General features: G+C 55.5%; 1 protein-coding gene and 2 long non-coding RNA genes across 12 annotated transcripts in view; 1 reads left to right on the forward strand and 2 right to left on the reverse strand.

Moving 5' to 3' along the window:
• Positions 1-21,829, forward strand: part of IQSEC1 (IQ motif and Sec7 domain ArfGEF 1) — a 689,800-nt gene that overhangs the window by 394,775 nt on the left and 273,196 nt on the right. The window lies entirely within an intron of this gene.
• LOC123384137 lies at positions 3,890-10,425 on the reverse strand. 3 transcript variants are annotated; one of them, XR_006594818.1, is made up of 3 exons: positions 9,493-10,425; positions 6,219-8,700; positions 3,890-5,159 (listed from the first exon to the last, which is right to left on the reverse strand). It is a non-coding gene; the product is annotated as an uncharacterized LOC123384137 (long non-coding RNA). The 3 variants fall into 3 exon arrangements; XR_006594819.1 differs by lacking the exon at positions 9,493-10,425 and having other exon boundaries at positions 6,219-7,495; positions 7,639-8,848; XR_006594817.1 differs by lacking the exon at positions 9,493-10,425 and having other exon boundaries at positions 6,219-8,861.
• LOC123384141 lies at positions 10,481-20,985 on the reverse strand. The gene is made up of 3 exons (XR_006594825.1): positions 19,119-20,985; positions 16,514-16,666; positions 10,481-15,330 (listed from the first exon to the last, which is right to left on the reverse strand). It is a non-coding gene; the product is annotated as an uncharacterized LOC123384141 (long non-coding RNA).

Consider the following 21,829-nt stretch of genomic DNA (forward strand, 5'->3'; position numbering starts at 1 on the left):
ATATTACCGTCTGGCAATATGGTCCAGTCTCCTCTGCCTGCATGGCTCTGGGACGTGAGCTCCCTGGATGGCTTCTTCCATTTTCCCCTGGCAGGCAGTGCAAGGTTCACCACCTAGTAGGTGCTCCACCACCTAGTAGGTGCTCTGCCAGTGGTGTGGGTTTGTTGCCTTCTGTTGACCGGGAGGATTTTCAATGGCCTCTGCCTTGGTACACTTCCAGACACATAGTGGCAAAGACGTTAAAGTACTACAGGACCTCTCATTCATTCCCTAGGGGCCCTTCGTTTTTTCCCTGGTGGCCCCTCCTTCACGCCTCAGGACTTCTCCTTCCCTATTGATTTGGCTAGAGGAGAAACTGAGATGCATAGTTGAACTATTTCACAGCATCCTGGAGGCTCCCTGCTGCACCAGATGTTAACCTTTTAGTTGCTGAATTTGGGGAAAGTGGGGAGCAGTTCCAGGCAGGCAGCCAGGCAGTGGGAGGGGCTCAAGGCAACTTACCAACCAGACAAGGGCGTTTTACTGGTTAACAGTACCGTGAATAGCACTGAGGCAAAGGCCTAGAGCAGGCCATGGTCCATGGGCAGTGCCCACTCCAGGCGCCTGGCCCCGGCCACTTGTTGGGGCCACAGATGCAGTCACAGGGGCCAATGTGTTCTGACAGCCTCCAGTCCAGGTGCTGGAGTGTTCCACTCCCCAGCGCCTCTGCTGGCGAGACAATGCATTACCGCCCTGCTTTACAGATGAGGAAATATGTTCAGAGATTTATCTGCGGTCACAGAGGGAATGGGGACACCCCCCCCGGGGACATCTTGGGGGTCCAGACCCCTGAGGGACACTGTGACTCAACCCCATTTCTTGCAAGACTCCCATCCTGAAATAGGGCCCCGCCGAGCACCCGGACAGGTAGAATGTCCTGGAGCAAGGAGGGAGAGGACTTGGCCACAGGAACAGGAGAGGGGGTGCAGCGGGGATGGGGGAGGGGAACAGGCTAAGTCAGGCCAGGCCCACATAGGCAGCAACCGGACGGTCTGAGCATTTCATTGCCCACTCAGCCATGGCACACCCCAGCTCAAAGATCATCTCTTCTGGCTCCCTTTAAACAATAGAAAGAAATCCAAACCTCCTGGCCTTCAAAGGCCTCACCCGAGCTGTCCAGCGCCTTCAGCCCACCTGCCCAGCACCCTCAGGGCTCACCCACACCCCACCCTGCCCCCTTACCCCACTAGCTGAAATACCACCTTCTCTCCAAATCTCCCCGGTGCTTGGCCCTCCTCTTTGGCACTCCACCATCTCTTCCGGGTCACACGGTCTGAAATTTTTTATTTTCAAAATGTCAAACCCATAGAAAAACTGGAACAACAACATGATAAGTCCTCCTATAGAACTTTGCCTGGGTTCCCCAACTGTCAGCATCTCCTGTGAGTGGTCACTGCATCCCTCCCTGGGAATACACACCAGTCTACACCTTTTGCCAACCGGCAGGCTGTAGATGCTGTGACAGCCCTCCCCCCAACACCCGAGCACAGGGCTGCCGTCCTGGGGAACCTCACCTAGGAAAAACGACACTAACTCAGTAACTTCATCCGCAGCGTTCAGGTTCAAAAAACAACACAGGAAGTCATCCTCTAGATGACCAATTAAAGCTGTAATGGGGCTGACGTGCCTTTGGCCAGTGTTCCCAGCCCAACGGGCGCCTGCTGACTCTGTTTGAGGTGTATCCTGGCAGAACTGTTTTGTGCATCGTCAGGTACACACGAGCACAAAGCTGGTGGCGCTCTGCATACATCTTCCTCTCTCATAAATAGAATTACACTGCGTGCGGAATGTTTTGCAACTGCCTTTGTACTCCCAGAACTTTTCCACATGTTATCCTGTGACCTGCAGCTTAGGGTGTCCCTCAGCGTATCTTTGCCAGTCCCCCACGGAGGCTCACGTCCAGCTTGCTTTCCTTTTATTTGACCAGCCCTCGCCACATCGGCAGCGTGGCCGGCTCCCCAGGGAGCCCCCTTGCTGCCAGCAGCCACCCCCCCATCCTGCAGGAGACCCTAAAGCTCCCAGAGTGTTGACGTCTCGTGCCCTCGCCGCCACAGCCCCCAGGCCGAGGACAGCGTCCAGCTCCGTAAACAGCAGCAAAAGGCAACGTTTGAAGGATCCTCGTTCTGCACCGCGCTCTCCTCTGGGTGCTGCGCCTGCTGGTATTTCTGTAATCCTCCCACACCCTCCGAGGTAGGCAAGCATTACATTCACTTTACAGATGCACACGCCAAAGCCCACAGAGGTCACCGAGGTGGTCAGTGTGACAAGGCAGTGAGGTTGGCTCTAGGGTCTGTGCATTTAACTACTGCCCCTTCGATGTGAAACCGGCTCAACTGAATTGAACCCACCCACCCCAGCAACCAGCTTCAGTGTTTGTCCTGTCGCTACTAGCCCCTGCCTTCTTGCCTCACCCCCAGACCCAGGCAAAGGGGCAGCCCACCGGGATACGTGTCTGCCTCCATCGCCTCCTCCAAGCTGTGTGACCAAAGCTGGCTACTCGCCGTCTCTGAGCCTCGGTTTTCTCACCGTGAGTGGGGCTGGCAGTGGGAGACCCTGTTGTGGAGGCTGACCTTGGGCAGCACCCCACCGCTCCGGGTGAACAGTCAGGAGCCTGATAAGAGGGCGTTCCCTCCCCCAGAGAGCCCTGTGGGGCCCAGCTGCCTGCCACCCAGTGACTGACGTTCAGCTGCTGCAGCCCGAAGCCAGAGCAAGTTTATGATGCTCTAGCTGGTTTTTAATCACAGCAAGATGAGAATTTGGCAGATTGAGACACCGACTCGTGCGACAAACATTGTCTGGTGTCTCATTTGTCTTTCTCTGGCTTCAGTGGTGATGCAGGGGGTGGGGCTTCCACTCTGGGGAGCACCCCCCTCAAAGTCCCTCAGGCCTCTTCCATCTGCCCATGCCTACCGAGCACCAGCTCCAGCCTTGAGGGAGAGGGACGCAGGGACTGGCCTGCAAGGGATCTCGGAAGCCCCTGCCAGGAGGCTCCCTCCGTCTGAGCGCCACTGCATGCCTGGCACAGCCCACCTTCTGCTGGGTTGACTGTCTGGCCCGCCCCCCGGGGGTGTCACCGCCTAAGAAGCTCTGTATCTGCGATGGCAGATGCTCAGAGGTGTCCAGATCTCCTCCACTCAAGCGTCGCCTCCTCAGGGAAGTCCTCCCTGACCACCGTAGACAGACTGTTCCCTTCATGGCTCTCAGGGCTGGGGCAGAGTTTTCCCCACTCTGTCTGTCAGTTGTCTGTCTGACCACTGACAGTGGTCACCATCACCTGCATGGCACTTGACCCATGCTGGGGACCCTGATAGGACATTTACGGGTGTAAACAGTCCCGACAGCCTCACTTTTCGGACGGGACACAGAGAAATTCAGGAGTTGCCCCAGGCCACACAGCTCAGAAAGAGCCAGACCAGCTGGTAACGTGTGGGCATTCCTGGTCTGTGCCGCACTCCTCGGGGGGCGAGGACCCTGGCGGGCACTCCATCGGCATTTGTGAACTGTTGCCCTGGCAAATGCTGGTCCACGTGCTGGGGGCCTGGGAGGAAGCTGTCAACTCTGTGCATCATGGACACAAGAAAGAGACGGGGGGGGGGGACAGCAGAAGAGGGATGGCATGTCAGCTTTGCCACAGAGGCTGAGTAAGAGTCCATCTGGCAGATGGGCGGAAGGAAGGGCAGCCCAGGCAGGGGGAACAACATTTGCAAAGCACGGCAAGTGCAGGAAGCCTCGATGAGAGTGGAGGGCCACCCATGTGCAAAGCATAAAGGTTGGGGAACATGGCAAAAACAAAATCACTCAGTGTACTAGACAGCTCAGGCTGATATGACAAACCACCACAAGCTGGGGGTGTAAGCAACACACATTTATTTCTCACAGTTCTGGAGGCTAGGGAGTCCAAGGTGAGGGGGGTCGGTGAGTTCAGTTTCCGGAGAGTTCTCTTTCTGGCTGGCACGTAGCCGCTTCTTGCTGTGCCCTCACGTGCCTGAGAGAGGAGCGGGGTCGTCGGTCTCGCTTTCTCTTCTCGTAAGGACTCTAATCCCATGGGGGCTCCACCCACATGGCTTCATCTAAGCCTGTTTACCTCCAAATCCCATCATATTGGGGTTAGGGTTTCAACATATGAATTGTGGGGGACACAAGCATCCAGTCCGTAACACGCGGCTGTATTAAGCAGAAAGAGTTGTAATACAGGGGGTCAGGAGCCTGCCGACATCACCAGAAAGTCTGGAGGTCCAGGCCCTCAGGAACCAGCCCAGAGCAGCACTGCAGAACTGGCCCGGATCAGCCTCTGCCACAGTCACGAAGGTGGGGGTCAAGAGGCTGGCGCTGGGCCCCCAGATGCTGCTGGAGGAAAAGCCAGACCCTCCTCCCAGACACAGGAGATGAGGCATAAGAGCAGGGAAGGGCCTGGGCTGGGGAAGCGGGGCGGGCAGCGGGGCACATTGACCCATGACTATGCGAGGGCCCTGAAAAGCCCAGGGAAGGACATCCCAAGCCCTCGCTGCAGGGAATGAGCTCTCCAGCCTCTGCAAGGCAGGCAGGAAGTTGGTGTGGATGTCCCTCTCCAGCACACCTCCCTGGGTGGTGGGGGCCCCAGATTGCTTTTTCCTTACGTGCTTCCTGGGCTCTCCGGTCCCCTCTGACACTTCTCTGCTTAGGGATGACAGCTGAGCGGGTAATTCGCCCCAGCCATCCTCATTGTTCACTGCAGGGCCGGCCGGCTGTTCCCTGGGTAAGCTCTTTAAGACGATTCATTTGCATCTCCCTTTCACCGGTGCCCTGCCCCACCCAGTGTAACTCTCCAAACCCACTGCTCTAGAAGCAGAGCATAAATCTGTCAGGCTTCTGCAGCGTGTCCCAGACGCTCGGCAGTCCAGGAAGTGCCTATGGCTGGGCTATCAGGCAGCTTTCCGGGTTCAAGAGACAGGAAGAGCTTTGGCCAAAATCATCCCAAGAGGATTAGAGGTGGGGTGAGGGTCAGGGCGGCCTAGTGCAAGCGGGAGCCAGGCCAGCACGACGGGGGCTCAGGAGAGGAACTGGCAAACAGGCGTGTTGCCTCTGTTGGAATAACTCAGCCACAGGTGTAGGCGTTTTCCAGGTGACAAAATATTGCAAACCTCGGGAAAATAAAAAGAGCCTAGGGGCACCTCTGTGGCTCAGTCAGTTAAGTGTCCGACGCTTGATTTCGGCTCAGGTCATGATTTCGTGGTTCGTGAGATCGAGCCCCACATCGGGCTCTGTGCTGCCAGCACGGAGCCTGCTTGGGATTCCCTCTCTCCCTCTCTCGCTGCCCCTCCCCAGCTCACACGCACACACACACACACTCTTTTTCTCTCTCTCTCTCAAAAATAAATAACCATTAAAAAAAAAAAACTAAAAGACAAGAGCTTATACTTACATGGCACTGTCTGTGTGCCCAGAATCATTCTAAGACACTGAATGAACCCACCCACCATCCAGATTAGCTGGCATTTATTTTATTTAAAAAAAATTTTTTAATGTTTATTTTTGAGAGACAGAGACAGAGACAGAGACAGAGCATGAGTGGGAGAGGGGAAGAGAGAGAGGGAGACACAGAATCTGAAACAGGCTCCAGGCTCTGAGCTGTCAGCACAGAGCGCGACGCGGGGCTTGAACCCACGAACCGCGAAATCATGACCTGAGCTGAAGTCTCACACTCAACCAACTGAGCCACCCAGGCGCCCCAGAATAGCTGGCATTTATATTGTGCCATAAAAGGGGGGCAGGGAGAGGAAGCTAGTACTCTGGGGCTGCCCCGGCCCCTGCCAGGGTGGACGGTCCCTCACACATGTATGTGCATTGGCCACAGAGTCCCCATGCATTGGAGGACCGTGGTAGACTGTGTCTGTACCCTACGCCCCTGCAACCCACGCCCTGGACATGCCCTTCCACAGTTGCTGTCTAGAGGTCTATATCCATGATCAGAGAGCCCCAGAGGGACATGTTGGCCCTGTGACCCCTGAACTTGGAGGAGGCCACACCCTCCCGACCTGCGTCCTGTCCATCGTCACTCACATTGACCTTCAAGACGTTTCCCGACTCGGGGGCTATCACCTGCCGGCTCCTCTGCCTCAACCCCAGCAGAGGGGCTGTGTGGTCCAGAAGTTACCGTTTCATTTGTGGGCTTTGCACGAATTCTATCAGACGGCACTTACCTATTTAGCACCGTGCCCTGTTTGGATCCCTGTGGTGTTTTCAAGCTTTGGCCGCGCTAAGAACGCCTGGAGAGCCTACACGCACATGCAAAGGTGTGTCCCATGGCTTCTCGACCTTGCAGCCATTCGGCTCAGGATTCTAAACTCAGAGGGCTATGTGTCCACCCTGAGCTGGTAAGGGAGGCTCCCACCGAAGGCTGAGTCAGCAGAGGAGTGAGGACATTCCCTCAGAAGGGGAGTGTTTGCAGGAGGGGAGATGGCTGTGCGTGGCTGCCTGGTAACACAGGGAACACGCTCATCGCAGCCTGGGGACTGCAGACCGGAGGGCGGTGTGGGCATTTGTAACGAAGGGGCCCCCGAAGTGTCCACAGTTCTGACCCATAATTCTGCCTCTTGCAATACTCCTGAAGGATCTCCTCGTAGACGGAAACGAGGAAACGGCTGACAACATAGCTCTCGCACCCCCAAGTGTCAGCAAGAACACTGCTCTCTGAAAATAGGGGTTTCCATTCATGATTTACATCCCAGCCACATACTGGTGTTGAAGGGAGTGATTAAAAAGGAGAACGCCTGGGAGGCTCAGTCGGTTGAGCATTGACTCTTGGTTCTGTGTCAGGTCGTGATCCCAGCATCGCAAGATCGAAGCCCCACATTGGGGCTCCACGCTAAATGTGGAGCCTGCTTAAGAGTCTCTCCGTCTCTTCCTCTGCCCCTCCCTGGCTCCTGCTGTCTCTCTCTCTCTCTCTCTCTCTCTCTCTCTGTCTCTCTCTCTCTCTCAAAAAACAAAAGTAGAGTTTTTAAAACATGAGGCAGAAGGATGCTCATGAAACAGTGGTCACGAAAAAGCTAACACAAAATGCCTTGAAAAAACGACCAGTAGAAAATTCACAAAAAGGCAGAGTGGTTCATTCCAGGTGGTGAGATTATGGGTGACTTTCGTTTCGTTTGTACCGTGCTGTGATTTTCTAGGTTTTTAGAATTTCAAGGCTGTAAGGTATCAGTGGCAGCATGAGGGGCTGGTCCCCTGGGCTCCCTGGGTGAAGGACCCGGGAGCTTGGCTGCAGGCTGTGACAGGCCAGGCTGGCACACAGCGTGGGGAGGTACGGGTCCCTCGCGGGTCTTGCTGAGCCACATTCTGAGGCCAGCTGGCAGCGAGCCAAGGGCTCCATCGTCTCGTCCGTGGCCACGGGGGCTTACCTGGAGTGACAGACCCAGCGGCTCAAAGTTCTGGGAGATCAGGCAGTCGGAGGCAGAGTCCTAGACCTTGAGTGGAGGTCCTGGCAAAACCATACTGTTAAGAAAGCACTGACCACCCTGAGGCCATATTTGGGGTTCCCTCCTGATGTTGGGCAGTGCTTCCTCTTGGAACGTGAGTAATGGAACCCGCTTTGGTCCTAATCCTGTGATATCTGTCACCTACCCGCTGTGTGGCCTTTGGTGAGGCACTTGGCCTCTCGGAGCCTGTTTAGTTCCTTCGTGCATAAGATGGAGACAGTAAGTCTCACCTGAACTGATTCCTGGGAAGATTAAACAAGTAGGAAGCGTCTAACTGCCCGCTGCCTTTACTTATCTGAATGATTCCTAGAGGGCCTGGACTTTGCCATTGGAGTGGGAAATGGTGTTGCTTTTCTCTACCACTGCCCTGATCAGCCCTGGCCCATCTTCTTCTGGCTCCTGGATGACCTCTGGGGTCACACGGAGGCCCCGAGGCCTCCCTGGTTCCCTGGTGGTCACCTGAGCCAAGCCACACCCGCTTCACATCGAAAATGGCAAAAGCAGCGAGGAGTGGCCAGGGATCTGCCAGCTTTGTGGCATCTCACATGGTCACTGTTGCTCTGGGCTGGCATTTCATTAAGATGTAAGCCTTCCCATAAAACCACCCGACCCTTCAACTATTTTCATCATTTCCGCTAACTCCGCACGGCTGGTTAGCTTTAATGGGCCACGGAGCTGGCATTGGACATCTCTTCTCAAGCAGATCTGAGATGATGTATTTGGGAGAAGTGGATGCACACGTAGGATTGTGAGGGTGTGAACTCCAAGGCCTCGAACTTCCATAATGGCTGTTCCCCCCACCCCCAGACGTCTGTTCGGTCACTGGTTTTATGAATGTGTTTGGAGTGCGTACTCGGGGCCCAGCCACGCTCCACGGGAGTGAGAAGGGGACGTCATCTGATGCGGATGAATCGGGGGCCCATGGGCCGTAGCCCCCTGTAGGAGGCACCAGGCAGTGCAGATCCGTGGATTCTCCCCCAACACCCACTCATGTGCTCACAGCGGGTTAGCCCGCTGTGCCACAGGGAAGCAGCGTTGCCCCAGGGTTAAGGGCACGGCGTGGTGAAGGCTGAATTCCCTGCCCAACTCCTGCTGCTGTGTGACTTTGGGCACATTACTTGGCCTCATTCACCGGCACAATTTCGTGGAGCTGTGCTCAGGATTAAATGCGTCAAGAGCTCAGAACCATACTTGCATACAGCAAATGCTAAAAAAAAAAAATGGAGACTGATTACCCCAGGCCAGATGCTGGGTCGCAAATTAAGAAGGGTCCTGTGCCCCAGGAGGTGGCATGGGGGTGGGGAGCTGGGGAGGCAGACACACAATGCAGAGTCACAGTGGAGGTAGGGTAGTGGGGGGAGGTGACAGGGTGGGTCACAATGGGGTGTGGGCAGCGGGAGCCCCGGGGGTGGGTCACAATGGGGTTTGGGCAGCGGGAGCCCCGGGGGTGGGTCACAATGGGGTATGGGCAGTGGGAGCCCCAGGGTAGGTCACAAGAGGGTGTGGGTAGCGGGGGGGGGGGGGGAGAGGGGCCCGGGGGTGCGTCACAATGGGGTGTGGGCAGCGGGGGCGCCGGGGGTGTGTCACAATGGCCTGTGGGCAGCGGGGACACCAGGGGTGGGTCACAATGGGGTAAGGGCAGCGGGGAGGCCCCGGGGGTGGGTCACAATAGGGTGTGGGCAGCGGGTTCCCCGGGGATGGGTCACAATGGGATGTGGGCAGCAGGGCGCCAGGGGTGGGTCACAATGGGGTGTGGGCAGCGGGAGCCCGGGGGGTGGGTCACAATGGCGTGTGGGCAGTGGGAGCCCCGGGTCCCCTTCCAGGGACTGCCCACCTGGTGGGGAAGGAATGCGCTGGGTGGAAACACTCTGGATATCACCCTCTCTTTCCTGTGCACCCACTGGGGACCAGACCTCAGCCGGTGGATGTCCCAGCTCTCCCTACCCCACCCTCCCCCCTGCGGTCCCCCTCCTCCCTTCTGCCCTGGCTCCGGACTCACCTGCTCTCACTGGCCACAGGTGCAGGGTCCATCATGGCCCCCTTCCCTTCATGTCTCACTTTGGCCACCTCCAGAAGCTGACTTGGATGACCACGCATAGCAGGCTCTTTTTGCCCAGATGTTGGGTCAACAGTAATCCACTTATCTCACTGGAAAGTCTCAAGACACCACATAAAACCAAATCATGGCTCTGTGCCCTCTGTATACATGACAGAGAACCCCAATATAACAGACTGGTGAGCAAGGAGGGGGGGGGAGATCAGAGGGTCCCTAGTAATGGCCCCCGAGTTGGAACTACTGAGAGGCTTGTCACCTCTGGGTCCCCCAGGAGATTCACTCCTCTCTCCCCTTCATCCCCGACCAGAAACACTCCAGATTTGTGCCAGCAGACTGGTTGACTGTACTGTGTTTTAAAGGACAAGGAGTGCATAATTCACTCATTTATTCACTCAACAAACACGTTTACATGATGGTATATATGGTGGAGGTTCCAAGGGGCACAGGACCCAGTTCCTGCCCTTCAGAGCCGAGGCCACCGGGAATAGGTAAGGGAGCGTGGAGTGCAGTTCCAGAGTCAGGTTCAGATCGCAGCTCTACCGCTGACTCGCCATGTGACCTTGGGGAAGTCACTGAACCTCTCGGGGCCTCAGTCTTCCCACCTATCAAATGCATACACTAGTTTTGCCCGCCTCGAGGACAGCTGTGAAATTGAAATAAGGTCATTTAGAGAAGCTGTGGGAACACTGCCCAGGGCAAAGTGCGGCAAGTATTTACTGCTCATTTAGCGGCCATTACTGAGCACCTACTATGTGCCAGGCACCAGGGATGCAGCAGTGATGGAGACACTGATGGGGTGCTAGGCCCCGGAGGGGTAGACAGGTGAGCAGTGCGGAATACCCAGGAGACCCCAGGTGTGGGAAAGCAGAGGCTCCTGGGGATCATACTCCCTCCACCTTTTCCTGCCCTGAACCTACAGCTGCTGGCCCCTCCTACTCACCTGCCAGCCAGACCCCATTGTCCTGCGGCATCTGGGGAGTGCTTTGTCCTATCTCTTGCCAGCTGGGGGACCTCAGGACACTGCCTTGGCCTCTCATCACCTGCTTTCTTTCTGTGTGGGAGGACCCAGCCACTTCCACGGGGGTTCAGCGAGGAGCAGGGGACAGAGTGGATGGCATCCAGCCAGCAGGGTCAGCTCCTGTGGTGACCAGGAAGCAGCTGGTCAGCTTTAAACACACCTGCAGCTCCCTGTCCCTCCCTGTCCCTCCCTGTCCCTCCCTTCTTCTTCTCTCACCCACTCCCCTTTCTCTGTTATAGCCGAAAGTGGTCACAGCCCCGTGGAAGAAGAAAGATGCCTGATGTGTCACTAGGGAGGTGAGGGATCCTTTTGAGGCATGCCCAGTGGGAGGACTTTCTTTTCTTCCGGTTGAGTCTAGTTTCTCTTCACTCTTTGAACACTTGGAGACATGAATTAATTCCCCTGGTCACTGTGTCACTCATTTGTCGGCTCACTCGGCTGCTCACCCCATCCGTGTCTTCCCATCTTTATTGAGCTCAGCCTTTTTTGTCAAGCAAGAAGGGAGATTTCTTAGGAGAACATAGACAGCCCAAGGACAAGCAGAGAGTAGAGTAGCTGGTCCTCCCCAAAGATGGGAGCCAGCAACTGTTTAAGACATGAGAAGCCAAGCCTGCTGTATCTTTTCGCCATTCTGGGGTCACACATTCACTCACCTCTGCTCCTCTTTGTACATCACTAGACCCTTCCATCTTTTCAATCTCTTGGCTTCTCTCCATTTCCACTGCCATGACCCTAGTGTAAAGTACTTTTCTTTTTTTTTTTTGCCTGGGAAACTGAGGCAGCCTCCTGAATTTTCTCCCGAATCCCACCCTTGCCCACTTCCAATCTGTGTCTCTCACTACAGCCAGAGGGATTTTTAGAAATGAACAGTTTATTCAACAGATTTCACTGATCCTAGGAAAGACGTCAAACTCATAAGCACGGTGTGGAACTGGATTACCACTCCCCCACATTCGGTGCCCTGTATCGAAGTGCCCTGCTCGGTGGGAGGATTATACAGCACGGCCCATGTTGTCCTCAGGCATGGCAGAGGGGCTGCTGAACAGTGAAAACAGATGTGAGCACACGCGTTAAGAACCAGTGAGTAATTTACCACTTTTCTTTTCCTTTTTCCACGACAATGGCAATATTCCAGATAGAGACAGACTGCTCTGTCAACCTGAGTCCAGAGGGGAGAAGAGACGAAGGAGAGCCACATGTGCATGTAGTCTGAGACATAAAGAAACTTTATTGTAGGCCACTGAGATTTAGAGAATTGTGTGTTACGCAGCGTAATCCATCCTAACCTAACCGATACGCATAATCCATGAACTCTTGCCCATCGCCCCATTGCTTTGCGGAGGCACCACTGGCCTTTCGGTCCTTACACAAGTTGCTCCCTCCCTCCTTACAACATTTGTCTGTGACTCTCTCTCTCCTGGGAAAGTTCTTCACTCCCACTGTTGGGCAGTTGACAGTTACTCACCAGTGAGGTCTTGGCTTCGCTGTGAAGTACTCAGGAAAGGATGGCCTGGTCTCTGTTCAGAATACCTAGAATTTACCTTCTTTGTCATTAGAGCTCTTTCACTACACTCTAAGTTGGAGGAAAACAGAGCCCAGGGATTTAGATCATGCTTCTTTGAGGCCCTACTCCACCCCCCACCCATGTGCCCGGGCCCATGCTGAGGGGCTGGAGGTAAGGGGGTACATCAGCCCTGCGCCCTGCTCCCACAACCTGCCCCGTGACGGGGGAGATAGGTGTGCAAGCGGCAGCATTTGAACCCATTATGATCGTTCTAGCAGGAAATTAGTGTAAAGAGGCCAGCGAGAAGGCCGGGAAGAGGGGGAGTCAGAGACGGCTTTGAGGAGGATTTGGAGGTGTCCAGGTGGGGGGAGCTTCCTGGGAGAGTGGGCGATGGGGGGATCTGACGGAGGGATTGTAGGGCAAGAAGTGGTGCCCAGAGTTTCCAGGACTTGAAAGAGGATGAAACCAGGAGAAGTTGGAACCAGAAGTAAATATCTGGCGTCTGTGTGTATTCCTGGGAACACAAGTGAGCGTTCCTGTTGGAGTGCCTTTGCAAGCTCATGGTGTTGGCTTCTTGGGGTCGAGGGATGGTGATAACGATGACAGTGGGTTCCAAGCCCTTTCACACCGTGGATATCAGTGGCAGGCTCTGATCCAAGGGTGTGGTGGGCGTGTGTGGGCAGCTGTGTTCCCGGACACAGCAGCGGGAGAGACATCTTTGTCTCCACTCTGCTCAATGGACATGTGTGGATGCCTTAAATTCCTGACTTTGTCTTCTTCTAAGAAAACCCGCCACGGTTCTTTCTAGTGAATCAAGGCTTCCTGTGTACACAGCCCAGTAGTCATTTAAAACGTGTATCAGGTGAACAAAATGAAAGAGAGACGAATCGCCGAAGCATCACGTCCCTGGGTATGATGTCTCTCCGCGTGATCTTGTTGTTAAAAGAATCCACAGGGACCAGGATGAAACCAGATGCTCCATGATTAGGGGCTGTGGTCACTCATCAGGCCCCTGCTCTGGGGAAGTGAGGTGTTTCCTGGGGTTTGAGGGCCCTGATGGGACATGACAGAAAAGCTTCTCAGCCTCCCAGAAGGTTGGAGGGTGGGCAGTGATGCTGGAAAAGTCACCCCCCTCTGTGGCCCTTGAGTTTCTCGCTGTTGGAATAGGGAGGGAGGTACCATTCCCCGACTGCCAACCTCACTGGCTGTGCGGCTGAGGCAGTAGGTGGACAGTTCTCGGAGAAGCCCATTGATTCCAAGGAATTGTGGCTGTTTGATGGTATTATCTTCATGCGGGTGTGAGGTGGCCCCTGCTGGGCTCCCCATACTGGAGGGGACAGACACCCACAGAAACTGGACCAGACCCAGCACACAAGCTCTCCTCGGGAAAGCTGACCTCTGTGTGGTGGTTGTCTAGAGGAAGGGACGTCAGCGCTCACTGGGGGGATGGGGGGTGGGAGGTAGATGGAATAGCACAACCAAGGAGGAGTCTTGTGAGCTGGGACCATAAGGGGAGGAAGAGGGGACAGGCGGGGGCAGGGGGGCAGGTAGGGAGGGGAGCAGAGGAGCAAAGGCCTGCAGGCCCAGGCAGGCCTAGGCGGTGGTGAAAGGAACGCCATCCTCCTGCCTCGGAGAGCTGGTTGAATCTGGCACAACGGGGCCGCTTCCATGGCTCTCTGGGCTAGAGGGTGAAGCTGAGCTCCTGCCTGGCCCTCCGCCCATCTTGCCGTTTTCAGGTCCAGCAGAGCTCACCCGCAGAGCGTAGACATGAGCCTGCCCACCCGACGGATGGGAGCACGGGCTCTGGTCAGATGATGGGGGGGCCAGGGGCCCCCCCGCGGCGGACCGGAGGCCACAGGCGTGGGCAGTGTAGACGCTGAGGCTGCACGCTGCCAGGGTCCGGCTAGGGTCAGTTCCAAAGCCAGTCGGCTCCTCCCTAGGGCCCCTGCCTCTCAGACTAGCTAGTGCCTGCTGGTGAGGCTTCAGAACCTTCCAGGCCACAGCTGGAGGGATCTGGGTCTCTCCAGATCAGCACGTAGGTATCACTTAGTGTGCCCTCTCAGACTGGCATCCCCGGCAGCCTGCAGGGCCCAGCTGCGGAGCCCAACGCTGCGTGTCTGTGCTCCATGTGAAACAGTGCTGCAATGCATGAGTAGTGTCCGCAGCGGGTGAGGAAGGGGAGGCCTGGGTTATGCACGCCAGCCATTTGGCACTCCTGGTACACCCCCTCATTTTGCATATGGAGAAACGAGGCCCAGAGGGAAGAATGCCCTCGTCCAATTGCCTGTCCTTTCACTTCCCGCTCTGGCCTCTCGACGGAACTCTTGGGACCCCCCGTGACACCACGTGAAAACAGTCAACTATGTGTGTGACAAGGAAATCATACTGGATGTGTCTGGACCCACACCATGTTTCTCTTCTTGTTTTTCCCCTTTGCCTCTGTTCTGTTTTAATACTTCGTGTGTTTCGTGCATTCTGAAGGATGGTGGGACAATGAACATCCGTGGGCCCACAGCTCAACTCCAGAACTAGAACATTCCCAGTCACTTCCATCTCCTCCTTGCCTGCAGGTCACCCCTCTCTGCAATTTGGTGTTTGTTTGTTTGCCATTCTCTTGCTCACAGGCCGACTGAATAAGCCTAAACATTAGATTGCTTCTTCGTTCTCAAGCTCTAAAAACTTCCTCTCTGTACGTAGATCTCTAAAATTTGCATTTTTGTACTCAACATTTCCCTCTCTCTGAGCTTGAGCCGTGCTGCTGTGTAGCTGGAGTTTGCTGTCACCAGTGTGGAAAGAAATTGTGTGACTGTGCTACAATTTCTTTTTGCATTGCTCTGTCAGGGAGTATCTGGGTCATTTCCTCTCTCCCCCTCCTCTTGCTAACAGTGCTGCGACGAACTCTTCTTGGGTGTGCCTTGTGTGGCTCCTGGGAGTGGATTTGCAGGGTGCTAAGGCATGGGACTGGTCAACCTAACAAGAAAAGGCCAAAGCGGTTTTCAGTGTGGCCAGACCAGGTTTCACACTCATCAACCGTGGGTGCCAGCTGATCTCCATCCTCTCAGACCCTCGGTGCTGTCAGATGTCACATGTCTTCCTCACTGTGAGCCTGATGGATGTGAAATCTCTCACGGGGACCTTACCTTGCACTTCCCTGCATCCTCGTGACATCGGGCAGCTTTTCCCGTGTTCATCTGTGCACTCCGTTTCCTCCTCTACGACATGCCTGCTGTGGTCTTTTTGCTCATTGCCTCTCTTCTTCCTGTGGATTTGTAGGACTTCTTTATGTATTCTGGATACTGATCCTTTGCTAGTTGTACATATACTTTTAGTGATTTGTCTTTCCACCCGTCATTTGGTGAAAGGAAATTTACGTTTTACTGCAGTGAAAACTATCGATTTTTTTTTATGCTTACTGAGCTTTTAACACCTTGGTAAAGAAATTGTTCCCAACGCCAAGTTTGCAAAGATATTCCCCCAGAATATCCCCCTCTTCAACTTCTCTCTTTCAAATATAGATTTTTAATGTGTCTGGAATGGTTTCCGATGTCCCAGCACCGTTTACTAACTGGGCCGCCTTTCTCCAGTCACATGTCAAGAAGCCTTTTTAAAACTCCTAAGTACTGAGCTCTTCAGATCTCTGATCATTTGTAGCACACCTGCAGTCATTCATGCCTGCTGTCCGCGTGTTCTCCCCTCTCCCTCTTTCTACCATTGCGATCCCTGGTACGTGCAGGTGCCCCAGGAGGCCCTGTGTAGCCATGTATGGATTTTTTTCTATGTTTCTTTCTTTATCATTTTTTGAGAAGGAGAGAGAGAGAGAGTGGGGAAGGGGCAGAGACAGAGAAAATCCTAAGCAGGCTCCATGCTGTCGGTGCAGAGCCCGATGTGGGGCTCGGTCCCCTGACTGTGAGATCGTGACCTGGGCTGACAGCAAGAGTCAGACGCTTAACCGTCGGAGTCACCCAGGCGCCCCATCCATGGATGTTTTTGTGAGGATGAGGAAACAGGAGCACAGAGGAGGGTTGAGTTTGTAATGGCCACACAACGACCGTGTTGGGTGACCCCAACGTGGAGTCTGTCTCCGATTCTCTGAAGGCGGGTTCTGTGTTCCTTCCTCTTGGTGTCTGGCTGTGCACAGTAGGGCTGGTGGGTTGGGACCCAGGACCCTGGGGCTGTCAGTGGAGGGATCGGACATGACAGCCTGCCTTTCCGTTTCCATCCCATGGGCTCCCCAGAGCTGGTGTGAAAGCCATTTGGGCACATTGTCCCTGGGGGCCTGAAAACCTCCTGCCACCTCTGCTTCTCACCCCTGCCTCATCCCTCCTGCTGTCGTTTTGATGATGAAGCAGCTGAGGTTTAACTCCTGCCTCTCACTCCCCACCGGCTCCTTGCCCGGTAAGGGGAGGGAGAGCCCTGGGAGCAGTACCCCAGCACCCTCAAACCTGGAACAGAGTCGAATCCTTGCCGGGAAGGCTCCACCCTTGCTCTGAGTGATGCAGAGTCATGGCCTCTGATGATGTGGATGACAACTCACTTCTGCAGCATTTGTGATGTGCCGGGGCCCGGTCTGAGCATTCCGTGGGGTCCTCGTCACCCTGTGTGGAGACACTGTTTTTACACTCATCTTATAGATGCGGAAGCTGAGGCTCAGAGCCGTTATGAGGCTCCAGATTCCACGCTCTTTACCACGAGACTGCATGGTCCCTTTGGACCCCGACCAGGCCCTAGCTCTCCCTCCTGGTGACTGGCCCAGGACCCGGGGATGGGTCTGCCATGGGGCCCCTCACGGAGTGCAGAAGAGCTTTGTCCCTGAACCCTGGATCCATGGTGGGTCTGGGCCTGCCCTGGGCCTCCTTGGCCCTGGAGGGTGCCCTCCCCGGCTTCCGAGGCTGAGCCAGGCCAGCCGGTGTTGCTCCTGTTTGCGGCCAGGGAGTCCCAGCTCCAGTTAGAGACTTCTCTCTTTTGTAGGCTCTAGAAACTTTGAGAAGGGCCCTAAATGGTGGGCCCTCGATTAAGGGGTTTCAGAAGGCAGGAGCCCCAGGGACGCCTTGCTTTGCAAAGCCCCTTGTGTTCCAGGAACTGCTCTCTGTGGCCACCTCAAGACGAGGTGTTTTTGACAAACATGTGTCACCTGCATGACACTTGTAAGCAGTTATGCCATGGCCATAAATCTGGGCTTGTGCTGCCGAGTGCGATACCGGCTCCTACATGTGGCTGAAGCACTGCCAACGGTGTCTCTGCTGGTTTGTCTGGCAGTGGGGGGTGCCAGGCTGCTTCAGGACACATCGGCTCCCAGCCAGTGGCTGTATGCTATGAAGTCCCAATGCCGACGTCTTTCTCAGCATCCCACTCCCCCTTCCTGACCTTCCTGGCTCCCACTGGATGTCTCACAATGTGGACACTTTTGCACCCAGTCATGCTAATTGCTCTGAAAAGAAATAAAGCGGGAGGAGTGTGCAGGGAGTGACGCAGGCCATTTGTAAGAAAGATCTGTGATCTCCGGTTTGTTTAACAAACCTACTGGGTCAGAGCCTGAAGGAAATGGGGGGGAGCCGTGCGGGTATCCGGGAAGAGCATGCTAGTCAGGAGAGCTGCACATGCAAAGGCCCGGAGGTCAGGTTGGGTCTTATGGGTTGGAGGCAGGTGTGTCTGGAGTGCAGTGAGAGGCGCAAAGCTGGGAGCAGGGTGGGAGTAGGGAGCATCGTGTGGGATGGTGAGGCATTTGGCTTTCACCTGGAGTGTCACGGAAAGCGGCTGGAAGGCCCTGGGTAGGTCCAGGAAACCGCAGAGGAGGCCAGATGGCTTAGGCGCAGCCACTCCCGGGCCAACTATACCTTGGTCGTAACTGTGCTGACTGCAGATCCTAGCTGTAGAGCAGAACCCAGGTGACAGCAAACATGAGGGCCAGGTGACGGTCCCGAGGCCACCAGTCCATCTGTCTGCAGCCAGGCCTCTGCCTATAGATCCTGCAGCCTGTGCATCCTGCCCAGAATGCTGGGATGCCGGGATCAGTTAGGTTCTGCTGCGGAATAACCACCCCGAAATGTAGCGGCTTGCACCAACTGTTGACTTAGCTGGGCAGCTAGCTGGTCGGGCAGGTCTTCCGGGCTCCCTCAAGCATGTGTGGTCAATGGCAGGGGTCGGCTGATTGCCGGCTGGCTGTTGGCCGGGGCGACTAGGGGCGGTGGTGAGTAGGCTACACGTGTCCCATTCTTCCAGGAGGCCGTCTGGGCTTCTGCACATGGTGGTGCCAGGGTCCCGAGAGGGTGGGCACGCAAGGCCACGAGGCTCTTTGAGGCCTACGCCTGAAATTGGCACGGCATCATTTCCACCACATTCTGTCGGCCAGAGCAAGTCACGGAGCCAGCGCAGATTCAAAGCGGGGGGATCTAGACCCCACCCCTGATGGGAAGAGCTGCCCCATCATAGTGCAAAGGGTACGGAGACAGGGGGGTGGAGGAACAGAGCTGTTTAGGGGTCAACCGCAGTGTCCCGTGTTCTGGAGAGAGGAGCAAGGCAGGAGCCAGGGCCCCAGAACAGTCAGCCATGGCTGTGTCTCTGTCGCCCTGAAGAAACCAGACCCCCAACAATCCAGGACTAGGCAGAGGAAGCTCAGACCATTTGTTCCTTTGTCACCAAATGCCACCTAGCCAGTAGCGATAGACTCAACAGTCCCCATGGAGGTGTCTTTCTCTAGGGTGCTTACACCCAAGGACTGCGGAGATCATATGAAACATCGCACACCTTTGGCACCACCTCTTCCAGGAAGCCCTCCAGGCTTCTTCTGGGCTCTCCCAGGCTCACCCCCTCCCCCCGTCACAGAAGACAGTGTATTTGTGTCCCTCATTGGTGCACGTGTGTGTCAGCCTCCTGAGTCAGAAAGGCCAAGGCCTGAGGACGGGGCTGTGTCTCACTCACCCCGAATCCCTACTCCTAGCTGGGAGTGTGCACTGAGGATGAGGCTGGCAAGGTATGGGTATACTGGGGACCTGCATTCAGTGCTGACTCACAGTTGATGTCTGCAAGGGAAGGGGAGGGTCACTGTACCTGGTAGCAGGCCCCAGATGAGCTCGGCCTGGAGCCGGGACGGGGGGTGCTGGGAACGCATGCTGGATGCAGGTGGCAGCCAGAGCTCAGCGGAGCAAGGGCAGAGACCACAGTCCTCTTGCAGACAGAAATGGGTCTCAAGCTCTGGGCGCCAGCACCAAGGCAGGAAGGCAGCCCACAGGAGAGCGTGCAGAGAAGCCACTCCGGGTGTTCAAGGCCAGCACTGGGCAGATGGAAAGGCAGGCAGGGCCTGCCAACCCTGAGGAAAAAAGAAACATCAGCCACGTTTGGCTATAGTCAGCTTTCGTTTACTGGAGTTTCCCTTGCCTGAGATCCACTGTACCCAAAATCAATATTATTAGCATTAAAAAAGAGAAGCCAACTAGGAGGTAGCAACCCCGAATGCACTGTGGTTTCGGTGCCATCCCAGCGCAGGAGAAAAACCTTCATCACCTTCTCATGCATACCAGAGACAAGGGAGGGAAGAATGGCGGCGGGGGGTGGGGGGGGTGCTGTCTTCACGAGGCCTCCAGGAGTGCCTCCCTGGGGCTCATAGTGAGTTAAGCCAGCCAGGCCTGCGAGTGTGCCAGCTCGTCCTGCCCACCTGGCGTCAGCACCATTGCCCCGGGCTGGGCCGGGCCGTCTCCCGTGGGGAGAGAGCTTGAAGCTTTTGCAGTTTGTAGTGGTCTGTTGTATTTAGAAACCCGAGCATCCCAGGGTCATAAATTACCTTGAACTAGTTTGCTAACCCTTGTGACTCGGTACAGCGCCTTCTCAGAAGCGGCCAGTTATGTCACGGACTGAGTGAGGCGTGGCCCAGTCCCCGCAGTGAGGCAGCGTGTGCCAGGCCTGGCGTGGATGGTAGCCACCCAGGACCACGGGGACGATGCAGGGAGGTGCCGCAGGTCTGTGCACGGCATTTCTGTGGAAATGCACTCCAGAAGGGAGAAGGGTCTGTGAGTCCATGAAGTGGGATTCTCACTCCCGGCACGTGGTCGTGAGAGCTGTACCACATGGAAGAGGCAGAGGGCACCGTGTAGTTCAGCATTCCTGTTACGTCCCTGCTGGAGGATCAGCTCCTGCTTGCACCTTCCCAGGGATGGGGGCTCATCGCTGCCTGAGACATTGCACATGGACAGGAAGTTAGCTTCCCGCAAATTCCAGCTCCATCATCTGGGTACATGTTCTGAATCGGTGCTTGCAACAGCCTGGACAGAGTGGGAGGCCGTTGCAAGGCTGCTGGCCAGCTAGGACGGCTCTCCCAGCCTTTCCTCCATTGCCACAGCCCTCTGGCCACAACAGGTGCTAAAGGGCCCATCTGGTTAGACATTCCGAGTGTTACCCCTGCACTGCAAGTTCATTGGCCACGGCAATGTTGACATCAAGAGAAACACGTGTCATTTTCTCATCTCTAAAAAGAGCTCCAACCCCCTCCCGTTTTTGTATTCAGAAAGCAGAGGGGTGACCCACACTTTCTGGGGTCATGGGGAGGAGATTCAGGTGTGAAGGGAGCATCTGCTTGTAATGTGGGATCCAGTTCCAGGATCCCCTGGCGTTCCTTGAAATTTGCTGGAGAAACACAACCCATTTGATGTGCAAAACCAGGCTTCCAACAGAATGGGACAGCTGAAACAGCCCAAAAATGGACAAACCGCATGAAACAGGTTTTGAAGGCTGCAGCCTTTCAGGCAGTCTGAGCCTCCCCGAGCAGCAGGGAACGGGTTTTGCCGGGAGACGCCCGTTTGCGATGGCGCGCGCGCTACTTTTCCCCCGGCCGAGACAGGTGCAAACTCAGATGTATTCATTTTCCACAAACGAAACGCTCGGTTTTGACCATGTTGCAGACCTAGGACTTGGCACCCTTGTTCCCGGGGGGTATGTGTCTGGTTTTCACTCCATTCCGAAGGAGCCTGTGGAGGCTCCCAACTTTGAACCTTCTAAATTTTTTTTTTCAACGTTTTTATTTATTTTTGGAACAGAGAGAGACAGAGCATGAACGGAGGAGGGGCAGAGAGAGAGGGAGACACAGAATCGGGAAACAGGCTCCAGGCTCTGAGCCATCAGCCCAGAGCCTGACGCGGGGCTCGAACTCACGGACCGCGAGATCGTGACCTGGCTGAAGTCGGACGCTTAACCGACTGCGCCACCCAGGCGCCCCTCCCAACTTTGAACCTTCTAATGATAATGATTTACTGGTTTCAGGGGGTTCGGGGTGGGGGTGGCGGGGGGAGGTGGGACAAGAAGAGTGATGCAGAGTTTGGAGTCTGAAGGAATGATTAGCTGCGTGGGGGGCCCGGGGCCAGTGCTGATGCTGTAGTTAAGGCACAAGGACTTTCCGCAGCACCAAAGCATCACCTTTTGCTTCTCATCAACCCCTTGAAACGAGCTCAGTCATGTTCACTGATAGGAATCAGTACCACGTAATGAGTGTCCGCCGTGGGTCAGGGCCTCACCGCACCTGTACAACCAACCCCACCCGTTCAAGAGGGTTATGGTGCGCCCCAGTGTTTGAGCTCTGGGAGACTGGGGTAGAGAAATGCTGAACAGCTTCCCTAGACAACACAGCTTTCAAATGCAGATCTGAGACTTCCCACCCAAAGCCTTTCCAGGTCCTGTCCTTGGTGCCTGTGGAAAGTACAGATTTCCAGGCCCTGTCCTTGACATGTCTGACTCGGTAGGGTCGGGGGCGGGGCCCGAGACTCTGAATTTTG

The sequence above is a fragment of the Felis catus genome, chromosome A2, assembly GCF_018350175.1.
Source record: "Felis catus isolate Fca126 chromosome A2, F.catus_Fca126_mat1.0, whole genome shotgun sequence".
NCBI lineage: Eukaryota > Metazoa > Chordata > Mammalia > Carnivora > Felidae > Felis > Felis catus.